The sequence below is a fragment of the Schistocerca americana genome, unplaced genomic scaffold (genome assembly GCF_021461395.2).
Source record: "Schistocerca americana isolate TAMUIC-IGC-003095 unplaced genomic scaffold, iqSchAmer2.1 HiC_scaffold_274, whole genome shotgun sequence".
Taxonomy (NCBI): domain Eukaryota; kingdom Metazoa; phylum Arthropoda; class Insecta; order Orthoptera; family Acrididae; genus Schistocerca; species Schistocerca americana.
This window is the reverse complement of record NW_025725988.1, coordinates 22,501-37,289: the sequence shown is the minus strand read 5'-3', so window position 1 is coordinate 37,289 and position 14,789 is coordinate 22,501. Positions and strand designations below refer to the sequence as shown.

At 52.9% G+C, this 14,789-nt stretch overlaps 2 non-coding genes and 1 pseudogene across 2 annotated transcripts; all 3 read left to right on the top strand.

The window, feature by feature from the left end:
• The first annotated feature begins 4,358 nt into the window (after positions 1–4,358).
• LOC124578156 lies at positions 4,359–6,268 on the top strand. The gene has a single exon (XR_006972690.1). It is a non-coding gene; the product is annotated as a small subunit ribosomal RNA (ribosomal RNA).
• Positions 6,269–6,619: 351 nt separating this feature from the next.
• LOC124578167 lies at positions 6,620–6,774 on the top strand. Its single transcript, XR_006972700.1, has one exon. It is a non-coding gene; the product is annotated as a 5.8S ribosomal RNA (ribosomal RNA).
• Positions 6,775–6,962: 188 nt separating this feature from the next.
• On the top strand, positions 6,963–9,939 carry LOC124578184 (annotated as a pseudogene).
• The last annotated feature ends 4,850 nt before the right edge of the window (positions 9,940–14,789 follow it).

Below are 14,789 nucleotides of genomic sequence, written 5' to 3'. Positions count from 1 at the left end.
TTGCCATACACCGGTGGAAGCTGCCGAGACGAGTAACTACATAGCGGGCTCGCCGTGTCACTAATGTACAGAGATACAACAGTTTCGACTGGAACCGGATTAAACGTATACACGGCGCTGATTAGTAATAGATAGAGCCATCAGAATACAGATAATGTATACAACTGTCCGTATACATGCTGAAAGACTCTGCTCACAATCACAACCACACGTCAGCCACACACCCTTATCACGCACTACTCTCTGCCTGTAACACGCACACAGACAATATGTAAGCACCAGCATGGAACAACACCCAGTGCATCCTCTCCGCCACATTAGACAATCCACACTGTCATAACCAGACTGGGAGGTCCACTCAGAAAACAGAATATCCCACCCACCCGACAACCACCATTGCTCAGCCAAGCCACCAACACCCACACATGTCCTACACAGGGGTGCACCCAACATCACAATACTGCCTCCTCTCACAGCACACAAACAATGGCAGGAATGAAAGACACAGGTCTGCCACAAGCATGGAATGAGAGCGCCGCCTGTCATGAGCCAAAGGTGCATCCTGACGTGGCAAATCAGATGATGCCGCAGGCATCCACTTACTATAATCACAATCAACAAACCGGCCGCCCCGCCCCGCCCCCCATTAAACCTTTCCTTACAACAATGTGTACCTTAACCTAACCTATATCGTACCGTAACCTAACCTATATCGTACCGTAACCTAACCTATGTCGTACCGTAACCTAACCTATGTCGTACCGTAACCTAACCTATGTCGTACCGTAACCTAACCTATGTCGTACCGTAACCTAACCTATGTCGTACCGTAACCTAACCTATGTCGTACCGTAACCTAACCTATGTCGTACCGTAACCTAACCTATGTCGTACCGTAACCTAACCTATGTCGTACCTTAACCTAACCTATGTCGTACCTTAACCTAACCTATGTCGTACCTTAACCTAACCTATGTCGTACCTTAACCTAACCTATGTCGTACCTTAACCTAACCTATGTCGTACCTTAACCTAACCTATGTCGTACCTTAACCTAACCTATGTCGTACCTTAACCTAACCTATGTCGTACCTTAACCTAACCTATGTCGTACCTTAACCTAACCTATGTCGTACCTTAACCTAACCTATGTCGTACCTTAACCTAACCTATGTCGTACCTTAACCTAACCTATGTCGTACCTTAACCTAACCTATGTCGTACCTTAACCTAACCTATGTCGTACCTTAACCTAACCTATGTCGTACCTTAACCTAACCTATGTCGTACCTTAACCTAACCTATGTCGTACCTTAACCTAACCTATGTCGTACCTTAACCTAACCTATGTCGTACCTTAACCTAACCTATGTCGTACCTTAACCTAACCTATGTCGTACCTTAACCTAACCTATGTCGTACCTTAACCTAACCTATGTCGTACCTTAACCTAACCTATGTCGTACCTTAACCTAACCTATGTCGTACCTTAACCTAACCTATGTCGTACCTTAACCTAACCTATGTCGTACCTTAACCTAACCTATGTCGTACCTTAACCTAACCTATGTCGTACCTTAACCTAACCTATGTCGTACCTTAACCTAACCTATGTCGTACCTTAACCTAACCTGTATTGCGCCTTAACCTAACCTGTATTGCGCCTTAACCTAACCTGTATTGCGCCTTAACGTAACCTGTATTGCGCCTTAACGTAACCTGTATTGCGCCTTAACGTAACCTGTATTGCGCCTTAACGTAACCTGTATTGCGCCTTAACGTAACCTGTATTGCGCCTTAACGTAACCTGTATTGCGCCTTAACGTAACCTGTATTGCGCCTTAACGTAACCTGTATTGCGCCTTAACGTAACCTGTATTGCGCCTTAACGTAACCTGTATTGCGCCTTAACGTAACCTGTATTGCGCCTTAACGTAACCTGTATTGCGCCTTAACGTAACCTGTATTGCGCCTTAACGTAACCTGTATTGCGCCTTAACGTAACCTGTATTGCGCCTTAACGTAACCTGTATTGCGCCTTAACGTAACCTGCATTGCGCCTTAACGTAACCTGTATTGCGCCTTAACGTAACCTGTATTGCGCCTTAACGTAACCTGTATTGCGCCTTAACGTAACCTGTATTGCGCCTTAACGTAACCTGTATTGCGCCTTAACGTAACCGATATTGCGCCTTAACGTAACCTATATTGCGCCGTAACGTAACCTATATTGCGCCGTAACGTAACCCACATTGCCCCTTAACGTAACCCACATTGCCCCTTAACGTAACCCACATTGCCCCTTAACGTAACCCAACACACGTTGGGCCTTAACCCAACACACGTTGGGCCTTAACCCAACACACGTTGGGCCTTAACCCAACACACGTTGGGCCTTAACCCAACACACGTTGGGCCTTAACCCAACACACGTTGGGCCTTAACCCAACACACGTTGGGCCTTAACCCAACACACGTTGGGCCTTAACCCAACACACGTTGGGCCTTAACCCAACACACGTTGGGCCTTAACCCAACACACGTTGGGCCTTAACCCAACACACGTTGGGCCTTAACCCAACACACGTTGGGCCTTAACCCAACACACGTTGGGCCTTAACCCAACACACGTTGGGCCTTAACCTGCTCTGTAATTGTCATACGACGCGTTAAATTAGTGTAGTGTTGCCTAACTGCAACCCCCGCAATATAGTTTGCTACTCGCACTGCCCGGTCCCCAGTGTATCGCTTCATGTTAAACACCTTGCAGCTATACACTGTAATGTGGATGGCAGCAGGACGTACATGCTCAATGCCCTTTGCAGTTGTTCATTGGCATTTGCAGTTGTTCATTGGCATTCGCATGTGCGAAGCACTTAGCCTACGCTGTGGTACGGCCTGTGTCAACTGTCCGCTGATGTTGTACGTCCAAATCACACACTGTACTGCACATTGGTCCTCATGTACTGAATGATACATCGTGGTACATGTGACCGTACAACGACTGCGCCAACAACGGCGAACCATGCGGTCCAAATGTTGTGCACTCAGCTACGTGTCGTCTCCCTATAAGAGCTGGATTGCAGTGTGGTATGCCCTGGATGGCGATCAGCATGAGCCGTCTGTTGATGTAGTGGCGCGTGTTGTCAGACGTAGTCGTCTCTTCTCACACACCGTGATAGCATGGTGCACTGCGTTCCACATCTGCGACATGCGACAGAGGCCGGTTGACAGTCGTTCGCGCAATGGACATCGCATACGTACGGGGGCCACCTTCCACGTGTTCGCGAAGCGTGCACATGTTGTTGCGTGTATGTGGGCAGACATAGTGTGTCGTGACACCTGACACAGGCATGCAACAATCGTTGAATTTGCAAATGGCGATGGACGCCTACGTTTGCTGGTGACGTTATGCAAATGAACAACTGGTAAACCGTTGTGGTGCGGTTGTTCTCGCTAGAGGTGAATCAGTGATGGCGACGATCGGTTGAGCTACCAACCGGTTGTTCCAGCGATACCCACCATGCCCACGAACGTGAATGGCATCTGGGTGTGAAGCGATACGCGGCGGTGGCTGGGTGGGACCGTCCCCGGCCGGTGAGGGGGGGCCTCCCGGCGTGCTGGCCGCGCGGTGCGTGGGCGCACGCGCTACAGCCGGCTGGTGGGGGCGGCCAGTGGCAGGCGCGCCGGCCGACGGAGGCGGCAGGCGGCGCAGCTGCGCGCCGGCGCACCCTGCACGCGGCGCCGTGCGGCCAAAGTAGGTCCTCGCGGGCCCGGTGCGAAGCGCGGTGGACATCTGCAGTGTGCTGGTCCGATTGAGGACTGTGTGCGCTGAGGATGCGCCGCCGCCCGGCGCTCGGCGCCGCGACGCCGTCTGCTGCTCGGTCGCCTCTGCGGTTCTCGCAGGTGGTTTGTATCGCAGCTGTGCGGACGTGTTGGCGCGTGCGCTGTGCTGGGAGAGTTCGCTTCGGCACCCAAGTGGGGCTTTTGTCCTTCTGTGGCGCTGGCGTTGGAGCTGCCGGTCACCGTAGGTGGCGCGTGTTGTCTCCCGCCGGCAATGCCACGACAGCACGCTCCCGGGCCTCTGTCGGCAGCGGCAAGCTCAGTTGGGAGCACGGGTGGTCGCACCTAAAGCGTCTACTCGCCAAACTCCGGGCGATTGCGCCTCTCTCGAACCCGACCAAGTACTTAGGACGGCGCTGCGCGCCGCCGGGACCTGAGAGGGTTTCGAGGTGTATTGTGCAGGGGAGCTCAGCCTCCTCCTGTTTGCAGAATAATTGAGCGGACGCTTGCGTGTTCGCGCGGGCCCCCGGGACACACTCCCGGGCGGCCGGCTGCTCAGCTCTAGTTGACGCAGCTCCCTGGTTGATCCTGCCAGTAGTCATATGCTTGTCTCAAAGATTAAGCCATGCATGTCTCAGTACAAGCCGCATTAAGGTGAAACCGCGAATGGCTCATTAAATCAGTTATGGTTCCTTAGATCGTACCCACGTTACTTGGATAACTGTGGTAATTCTAGAGCTAATACATGCAAACAGAGTCCCGACCAGAGATGGAAGGGACGCTTTTATTAGATCAAAACCAATCGGTCGGCTCGTCCGGTCCGTTTGCCTTGGTGACTCTGAATAACTTTGGGCTGATCGCACGGTCCTCGTACCGGCGACGCATCTTTCAAATGTCTGCCTTATCAACTGTCGATGGTAGGTTCTGCGCCTACCATGGTTGTAACGGGTAACGGGGAATCAGGGTTCGATTCCGGAGAGGGAGCCTGAGAAACGGCTACCACATCCAAGGAAGGCAGCAGGCGCGCAAATTACCCACTCCCGGCACGGGGAGGTAGTGACGAAAAATAACGATACGGGACTCATCCGAGGCCCCGTAATCGGAATGAGTACACTTTAAATCCTTTAACGAGTATCTATTGGAGGGCAAGTCTGGTGCCAGCAGCCGCGGTAATTCCAGCTCCAATAGCGTATATTAAAGTTGTTGCGGTTAAAAAGCTCGTAGTTGGATTTGTGTCCCACGCTGTTGGTTCACCGCCCGTCGGTGTTTAACTGGCATGTATCGTGGGACGTCCTGCCGGTGGGGCGAGCCGAAGGCGTGCGACGCGCCTCGTGCGTGCTCGTGCGTCCCGAGGCGGACCCCGTTGCAATCCTACCAGGGTGCTCTTGAGTGAGTGTCTCGGTGGGCCGGCACGTTTACTTTGAACAAATTAGAGTGCTTAAAGCAGGCAAGCCCGCCTGAATACTGTGTGCATGGAATAATGGAATAGGACCTCGGTTCTATTTTGTTGGTTTTCGGAACCCGAGGTAATGATTAATAGGGACAGGCGGGGGCATTCGTATTGCGACGTTAGAGGTGAAATTCTTGGATCGTCGCAAGACGAACAGAAGCGAAAGCATTTGCCAAGTATGTTTTCATTAATCAAGAACGAAAGTTAGAGGTTCGAAGGCGATCAGATACCGCCCTAGTTCTAACCATAAACGATGCCAGCCAGCGATCCGCCGCAGTTCCTCCGATGACTCGGCGGGCAGCCTCCGGGAAACCAAAGCTTTTGGGTTCCGGGGGAAGTATGGTTGCAAAGCTGAAACTTAAAGGAATTGACGGAAGGGCACCACCAGGAGTGGAGCCTGCGGCTTAATTTGACTCAACACGGGAAACCTCACCAGGCCCGGACACCGGAAGGATTGACAGATTGATAGCTCTTTCTTGATTCGGTGGGTGGTGGTGCATGGCCGTTCTTAGTTGGTGGAGCGATTTGTCTGGTTAATTCCGATAACGAACGAGACTCTAGCCTGCTAACTAGTCGCGTGACATCCTTCGTGCTGTCAGCGATTACTTTTCTTCTTAGAGGGACAGGCGGCTTCTAGCCGCACGAGATTGAGCAATAACAGGTCTGTGATGCCCTTAGATGTTCTGGGCCGCACGCGCGCTACACTGAAGGAATCAGCGTGTCTTCCTAGGCCGAAAGGTCGGGGTAACCCGCTGAACCTCCTTCGTGCTAGGGATTGGGGCTTGCAATTGTTCCCCATGAACGAGGAATTCCCAGTAAGCGCGAGTCATAAGCTCGCGTTGATTACGTCCCTGCCCTTTGTACACACCGCCCGTCGCTACTACCGATTGAATGATTTAGTGAGGTCTTCGGACTGGTACGCGGCATTGACTCTGTCGTTGCCGATGCTACCGGAAAGATGACCAAACTTGATCATTTAGAGGAAGTAAAAGTCGTAACAAGGTTTCCGTAGGTGAACCTGCGGAAGGATCATTACCGACTAGACTGCATGTCGTTCGATGTGCGTGTCGTGTCGCGCAACACGCTACCTGTACGGCTCGCAGTAGCCGTGCGCCGCGTGCGGAACCACGCGTGCTTCTCAAAACTAACGCCAATGTTGTGTGGTACGAGCGCTGAAGCGCTGGAGCGGCTGGCCTGCGGCACCTGGCGCCTGGCGCCGGTTTTGAATGACTTTCGCCCGACTGCCTGTCCGCTCCGGTGTGGAGCCGTACGACGCCCATCGGCCGTGAGGCCGTTGGACACAGAACGCTTGAACAGGGGCCGCCACACGCCTACGTCCCGCCTATGCAACTGTCTTGAAAGAGACAGTGGAAACTAAGAAAAGATCACCCAGGACGGTGGATCACTCGGCTCGTGGGTCGATGAAGAACGCAGCAAATTGCGCGTCGACATGTGAACTGCAGGACACATGAACATCGACGTTTCGAACGCACATTGCGGTCCATGGATTCCGTTCCCGGGCCACGTCTGGCTGAGGGTCGGCTACGTATACTGAAGCGCGCGGCGTTTGCCCCGCTTCGCAGACCTGGGAGCGTCGCGGCCGCCTGTGGGGCCGGCCGCGCCTCCTGAAACGTGCGATGCGCGCCCGTCGCCTGGCGGTTCGCATACCGGTACTTACTCGGTAGCGTGCACAGCCGGCTGGCGGTGTGGCGTGCGACACCTCGTACAACGACCTCAGAGCAGGCGAGACTACCCGCTGAATTTAAGCATATTACTAAGCGGAGGAAAAGAAACTAACAAGGATTCCCCCAGTAGCGGCGAGCGAACAGGGAAGAGTCCAGCACCGAACCCCGCAGGCTGCCGCCTGTCGTGGCATGTGGTGTTTGGGAGGGTCCACTACCCCGACGCCTCGCGCCGAGCCCAAGTCCAACTTGAATGAGGCCACGGCCCGTAGAGGGTGCCAGGCCCGTAGCGGCCGGTGCGAGCGTCGGCGGGACCTCTCCTTCGAGTCGGGTTGCTTGAGAGTGCAGCTCCAAGTGGGTGGTAAACTCCATCTGAGACTAAATATGACCACGAGACCGATAGCGAACAAGTACCGTGAGGGAAAGTTGAAAAGAACTTTGAAGAGAGAGTTCAAAAGTACGTGAAACCGTTCTGGGGTAAACGTGAGAAGTCCGAAAGGTCGAACGGGTGAGATTCACGCCCATCCGGCCACAGGCCTCCGCCCTCGGCAGATGGGGCCGGCCGCCCGCGCGGAGCAATCCGCGGCGGGGTCGTGTCCGGTTGCCTTTCCACTCGCCGCGGGGTGGGGCCGTTCCGGTGTGCGGTGGGCCGCACTTCTCCCCTAGTAGGACGTCGCGACCCGCTGGGTGCCGGCCTACGGCCCGGGTGCGCAGCCTGTCCTTCCGCGGGCCTCGGTTCGCGTCTGTTGGGCAGAGCCCCGGTGTCCTGGCTGGCTGCCCGGCGGTATATCTGGAGGAGTCGATTCGCCCCTTTGGGCGCTCGGGCTCCCGGCAAGCGCGCGCGGTTCTTCCCGGATGACGGACCTACCTGGCCCGGCCCCGGACCCGCGCCGCTGTTGGCTCGGGATGCTCTCGGGCGGAATAATCGCTCCCGTCAGCGGCGCTTCAGCTTTGGACAATTTCACGACCCGTCTTGAAACACGGACCAAGGAGTCTAACATGTGCGCGAGTCATTGGGCTGTACGAAACCTAAAGGCGTAATGAAAGTGAAGGTCTCGCCTTGCGCGGGCCGAGGGAGGATGGGGCTTCCCCGCCCTTCACGGGGCGGCGGCCTCCGCACTCCCGGGGCGTCTCGTCCTCATTGCGAGGTGAGGCGCACCTAGAGCGTACACGTTGGGACCCGAAAGATGGTGAACTATGCCTGGCCAGGACGAAGTCAGGGGAAACCCTGATGGAGGTCCGTAGCGATTCTGACGTGCAAATCGATCGTCGGAGCTGGGTATAGGGGCGAAAGACTAATCGAACCATCTAGTAGCTGGTTCCCTCCGAAGTTTCCCTCAGGATAGCTGGTGCTCGTACGAGTCTCATCCGGTAAAGCGAATGATTAGAGGCCTTGGGGCCGAAACGACCTCAACCTATTCTCAAACTTTAAATGGGTGAGATCTCCGGCTTGCTTGATATGCTGAAGCCGCGAGCAAACGACTCGGATCGGAGTGCCAAGTGGGCCACTTTTGGTAAGCAGAACTGGCGCTGTGGGATGAACCAAACGCCGAGTTAAGGCGCCCGAATCGACGCTCATGGGAAACCATGAAAGGCGTTGGTTGCTTAAGACAGCAGGACGGTGGCCATGGAAGTCGGAATCCGCTAAGGAGTGTGTAACAACTCACCTGCCGAAGCAACTAGCCCTGAAAATGGATGGCGCTGAAGCGTCGTGCCTATACTCGGCCGTCAGTCTGGCAGTCATGGCCGGTCCTTGCGGCCGGCCGCGAAGCCCTGACGAGTAGGAGGGTCGCGGCGGTGGGCGCAGAAGGGTCTGGGCGTGAGCCTGCCTGGAGCCGCCGTCGGTGCAGATCTTGGTGGTAGTAGCAAATACTCCAGCGAGGCCCTGGAGGGCTGACGCGGAGAAGGGTTTCGTGTGAACAGCCGTTGCACACGAGTCAGTCGATCCTAAGCCCTAGGAGAAATCCGATGTTGATGGGGGCCGTCATAGCATGATGCACTTTGTGCTGGCCCCCGTTGGGCGAAAGGGAATCCGGTTCCTATTCCGGAACCCGGCAGCGGAACCGATACAAGTCGGGCCCCTCTTTTAGAGATGCTCGTCGGGGTAACCCAAAAGGACCCGGAGACGCCGTCGGGAGATCGGGGAAGAGTTTTCTTTTCTGCATGAGCGTTCGAGTTCCCTGGAATCCTCTAGCAGGGAGATAGGGTTTGGAACGCGAAGAGCACCGCAGTTGCGGCGGTGTCCCGATCTTCCCCTCGGACCTTGAAAATCCGGGAGAGGGCCACGTGGAGGTGTCGCGCCGGTTCGTACCCATATCCGCAGCAGGTCTCCAAGGTGAAGAGCCTCTAGTCGATAGAATAATGTAGGTAAGGGAAGTCGGCAAATTGGATCCGTAACTTCGGGATAAGGATTGGCTCTGAGGATCGGGGCGTGTCGGGCTTGGTCGGGAAGTGGGTCAGCGCTAACGTGCCGGGCCTGGGCGAGGTGAGTGCCGTAGGGGTGCCGGTAAGTGCGGGCGTTTAGCGCGGGCGTGGTCTGCTCTCGCCGTTGGTTGGCCTCGTGCTGGCCGGCGGTGCAGGATGCGCGCGCCTGCGCGGCGTTCGCGCCCCGGTGCTTCAACCTGCGTGCAGGATCCGAGCTCGGTCCCGTGCCTTGGCCTCCCACGGATCTTCCTTGCTGCGAGGCCGCGTCCGCCTTAGCGTGCTCCTCCGGGGGCGCGCGGGTGCGCGGATTCTCTTCGGCCGCCATTCAACGATCAACTCAGAACTGGCACGGACTGGGGGAATCCGACTGTCTAATTAAAACAAAGCATTGCGATGGCCCTAGCGGGTGTTGACGCAATGTGATTTCTGCCCAGTGCTCTGAATGTCAACGTGAAGAAATTCAAGCAAGCGCGGGTAAACGGCGGGAGTAACTATGACTCTCTTAAGGTAGCCAAATGCCTCGTCATCTAATTAGTGACGCGCATGAATGGATTAACGAGATTCCCGCTGTCCCTATCTACTCCAGCTGTCTCATACTGTGAGCCCTCAAGCTGTGCGGGCTCTCGGTTGGTAAAAGGCAGTATGGGGAAGGATGCGTCTCAAACAGCCTCTCCTTCTCAAGTGCCCTTACCTGCCTTCTTGAGGTGGAGCTGTTAAGCCTTCGGGCAACTGAAGGGTAGGGGCGCGACAGTGTGCTGAACAACTTGTACACTGGTTCTGATAGCTGCATTCGCTGTGGTGGGATCCTGCCCCAAGTCGGCGAAGGCCACTCGCCTTGTCTTGGACCCCAAGGCATGCTCCGCCAAGCCGGGGCGTGGTGACATGTCCCCGGTCAGGTTAGATGGGTCCAGCCCTCCGAACGTCTGGGGGACCGGCCCGGCACCTGAGTAGGACCGGGTCTTTGGCCTTTGGTGGGAACCTGGCCCAGTAGGGGGCGAAGGACGGAGAGTGAATCCGCTCTCCCGGAATGTGGGTGGCATTCGCCGATAAGGGAGCGGGTGAAAACTGTGGTGGTGTGGCTGTTGAAGAGGACTAGTGCGCTGTACCCACGGCGTGCTAAACCTGGCAGCTCAGTTACTGATAGCTCTTGGTCAAGGGGCGGGACCGGTGAGCGAGCTGCATATAGCCTCCCCCCCATGCCAGAGAGGCCGGTCCGGGGCAAGAGACGGGCCTCCACTTTTACACTCTCTAATTATCACAATGGCGGAAAATCAAGAGAGTGTTAATGCGTTAGATACTAGCGAAGTTTCGAGCCTCGAGAATGTGTCTGTCGCTGAGCGACATTCGAAATTTCTGAGATTGCTGGATACTAGCATTAAAAATGGTAAGATAAGCAATTATGCTATAAACCATATTAGGGACTTTGTGGCCAACTGGGCAATCGCCCACTCTCAGTTAGAGGGTAGGGTAACAGAATTAGAGAAAGAAAATGAAAGACTTAGAGGTCAACCGGCCCGGTCTTATGCTGCGGTTGCTAGAGCCCCAGTTGCCAAGGCACCGACAGCGAAACAAACCATACAGGACAACATTAAGAAAGTTGCTCCCACAGTGTTCATTAAGCCTAAACCTGGTGATGACATTAAGGCTGTTAAGTCAGCATTTGAGAAGTGCATTGATCCTAAGAAGGATAAAATAAAGATAAACAATGTACGCACTGCAAAGAATGTGCTCATTGTAGAAACGGCATCACAAGAGGACTGCCAAAAGATTTTAAGCAATGAACAATTGAGCAATAAAGTGAAGTGCGAACCTCCTCGCAAGCGTCGACCTTTGATGTGTCTGTATGACGTACCTACGTACATGACAACAGACAATCTGCTAGACGCAGTTTACACGCAAAATTTTGACGTGAACATGTCAAGAGGAGAATTCGATGAACAATTTAAGCTACGCTTTAAAGTAGGACCACGTGGGAAACTGACAGTACACCACGTGGTAGAAGTCTCGCCAGGTTTATGGAAATTACTAACGAGAGTGGGTCGGTTGTATGTTGGCTACTCTGCGTTGAATATAAAAGATTACCTGGCAGTGCCGAGATGCACTAAATGCCAGGACATTAATCATACAAACAAGTATTGTACGCAACCTGATATCATATGCGGCCATTGTGGCCTCTCTGGACATATTAAGAACGGCTGTCCTAATAAGGACAAAGCGGCAGTATGTGTACCATGCAAGAGACGAGGCCGCAAGTGTGGTGGACCTAAAGATTGTCCAACCCACCGAATGTTCTTAGACAGACTTGTCCAAAGAACAGATTACGGCGATATTTAAAGTGGTACAAGTCAATGCCATGCGCAGCCAGATGGTTGCACATGAGCTACGGAAGGTAGCGGAACAAGAAGGAGTTGATATTCTTTTGATACAAGAACCGAACTCCTGTGCGGGTCGAGTCCCTGGTTTTCCCGCAACAGCACAGGTGGTATCCTCAGGTGGGAACCCCATGAGTGCAATTATAGTATTGAATAAAACTATTAAAACTACGGTATTAAATCAGTTCTGTACTGAGCATATTATAGTTGTACAACTAAATCTGCTGTCTTACAGTATGTACGTTGTAAACGTCTACTGCCAATTCAGACATGACATCAAGATTTATCTTGATCAGCTGAATTGGATACTAAGAGTTTTAGCCGGGCAGGCTATAATTGTAGCTCTTGATGCTAATGCTAAGTCCCCACTCTGGCACAGCGATGTACAGGACGGCAGGGGTGCGGAGCTTGTGGATTTGATAATGGAAACGCACATGTATGTGCTAAACTTGCCTGGGTACCCCCCGACCTACTCAGGGAGGGCGGGTGCAACATCAAATATTGATGTCACACTAGCAAGCGAGAGGGCAGCACCCCACGTCCATAACTGGCAAGTAAGAGAACATCTAACTGTCAGTGACCATAACTGTATAACATTTGATATAGCGCCGACCATCGCGGATGTGCCAGGCGAATGGGTGGAACGCTTCAATTATGCTCGGACAGACTGGGACCGACTCGTGCAGGTGTTCAGTCCTCCCGAGTTCGGAGAGGACATAGGTAATATTGATGAAGCTGTGGAGGAGCTGGTAAGCTCCGCGCAAACGGCTATCACACTGGCTGTACCTCGAATAGCGAGATACATCTGCAGGGAGTCCATCCCATGGACCCCTGAATTGACTGTGCTCAAACGGTCGGTCAGAAGGGCGCGAAGCAACTACCAAAGGAGCTTTGCCCATGACGAACGACAATACCACCTGCGTATTTATCGTCGTCTGAAGCAGAGATACAAGGATCAGTTGGACATTACAAGGCGCCAATCCTGGGAAAAATTTGTGAACGATCAGCTGGGAACAGACCCTTGGGGAGTTCCTTACAAAATCGTTCGAGAAAAAATAAGATCGCCCATGATTCTGTCTACGCTACGTGCTGGGGATGGAGACACGACCAAGAATTGGGAAGAAACAGCAAGGTTGCTGTTGGATACATTATTGCCTGATGACATTGAGGACCAAGACTCGCACGAACAGCGGGACATACGGCAGGCGCTGTCGATTCCGTATCTTAACGATACAAACGTGTGCCCTTTCTCAGCAGAGGAGGTAGAAGCAACCATCTACACCTTTGCAAGGAAGAAGGCGCCTGGTCCTGACGGGATCCCTGTGGAGATCTTACAGGGACTCGCACACTTGGTCGCCCCGGCACTAAGTCGTATTTACAACAGTTGTTTACAAAGGGGCTATTATCCACTAAAGTGGAAAACTGCAGAAGTTGTAGTTATCAGGAAAGGCCCTGATAAAGATCCAACAGTGCCGAAATCCTATCGGCCTATCTGTCTGCTGGATGTAATGGGCAAAGCATTTGAGAAGTTGCTGGCTGACCGTCTCCAGAGTCATCGAACTCTGTATGGTATGAGTGATAGGCAGTTCGGATTCCGAAAGGGTCGCTCCACCCAGGATGCGATCAATGAGGTTTGCCGAATTGTTCACTCTGCGACATCAAAGTATGTACTTGGCATAATGATAGACATCTCAGGGGCCTTCGACAACCTGTGGTGGCCGGCACTCTTCTCTCGCCTGCGAGAGATTGGGTGCCCGCAGCTGCTGTATGGCTGTCTGGAGGCCTACTGTGATGGAAGGACTGCTAAGATAACGGCTCCTGGAGCCGTCGTATCTAAAAGAGTATCCCGTGGTTGTCCCCAGGGATCGGTGTGTGGTCCCATTTTCTGGGATATTAACATGGAACCTTTGTTGAACGTCCTGCAGCGAGAGACTGCAGTTCTGGGAGTCGTTGCTTATGCGGATGATCTCGCAATTCTAGTAGAAGGTGACACTCGCAATGTGATCGAGGACCGATCACGACTGGTTATTGATATAATAACCAACTGGTGTACAAAGACTAAAATGTCTATAGCACCACAAAAATCCCTATATATGCTCTTGAAAGGCAAGTTAAATAGGGACCCAACAGTCAGAATTAATGGGCAAGCAGTGTCACGACAGAGATATGCCCGTTACCTTGGGGTATATTTAGATGAGAATTGGAGTTTCATTCCGCATATCGAGCAAATAACGACAAAGTCCCTAGCTTTGTTCAATAAGATAATATCAATTGGACAAAGAAGGTTCCATCTGCCGTTAAAGGCAATAAATATTTACCATAACAGCATATTGGCACCAATAGTAGGGCACGCATCCAGTGTGTGGGCCCACAGGTTAGCTCTGGTGCGGCCTGCCGCTGCTGTCAGGCGAATACAGAGGAACGTTCTGTTGAGATGCATTGGAGCATTCAACACAAGTCCAACAGATGCACTGTTGGTAATTATGGGTCTATGTCCATTAGACCTAATAATAAGGCAGCACGCAGCCTTCTATTGGCTGCGCAAACAGAACATCGACAGGGTACAAGATATAATGGGCGTTCCTCTGGTAAGTGTCAAAGCCATTCGCAAGAAAGTGCTTGACATTTGGCAGGACGAATGGGATGGATCCAGTACGGGCCGTAGAGTCCATGGGTTTATACCCACAGTAAGGGGAAGATTAAATAACAAGATAATGAAGCCCTCACAGGGCATAGTTCACTTCCTCACGGGACATGGTCCTTATCCCACGTACCTGCATAAAATAGGGAAAAGGCCAACACCGGAGTGTGACTGTGGTGCCCACGAAGGATCGCCAGAACACATAGTGTTCGAGTGCCCAATATATGAACAGGCTGTCTCAGGGGAGAGGCAGCTTCTGCGTACTAGAAATGTTAATGAAATATTAACAGAAAGCGAAATGTTCAGCAATTTCGCAAAATTGGTTAACAAAATCTCAAGGGAGGCCCAGCGAGCCTACCTTGGGAGAGAGTAAATGCGCTTAAGATCTAATGCGCAATTGTATATATGTATATACTATGTTTGTTTAAGTCTTGATT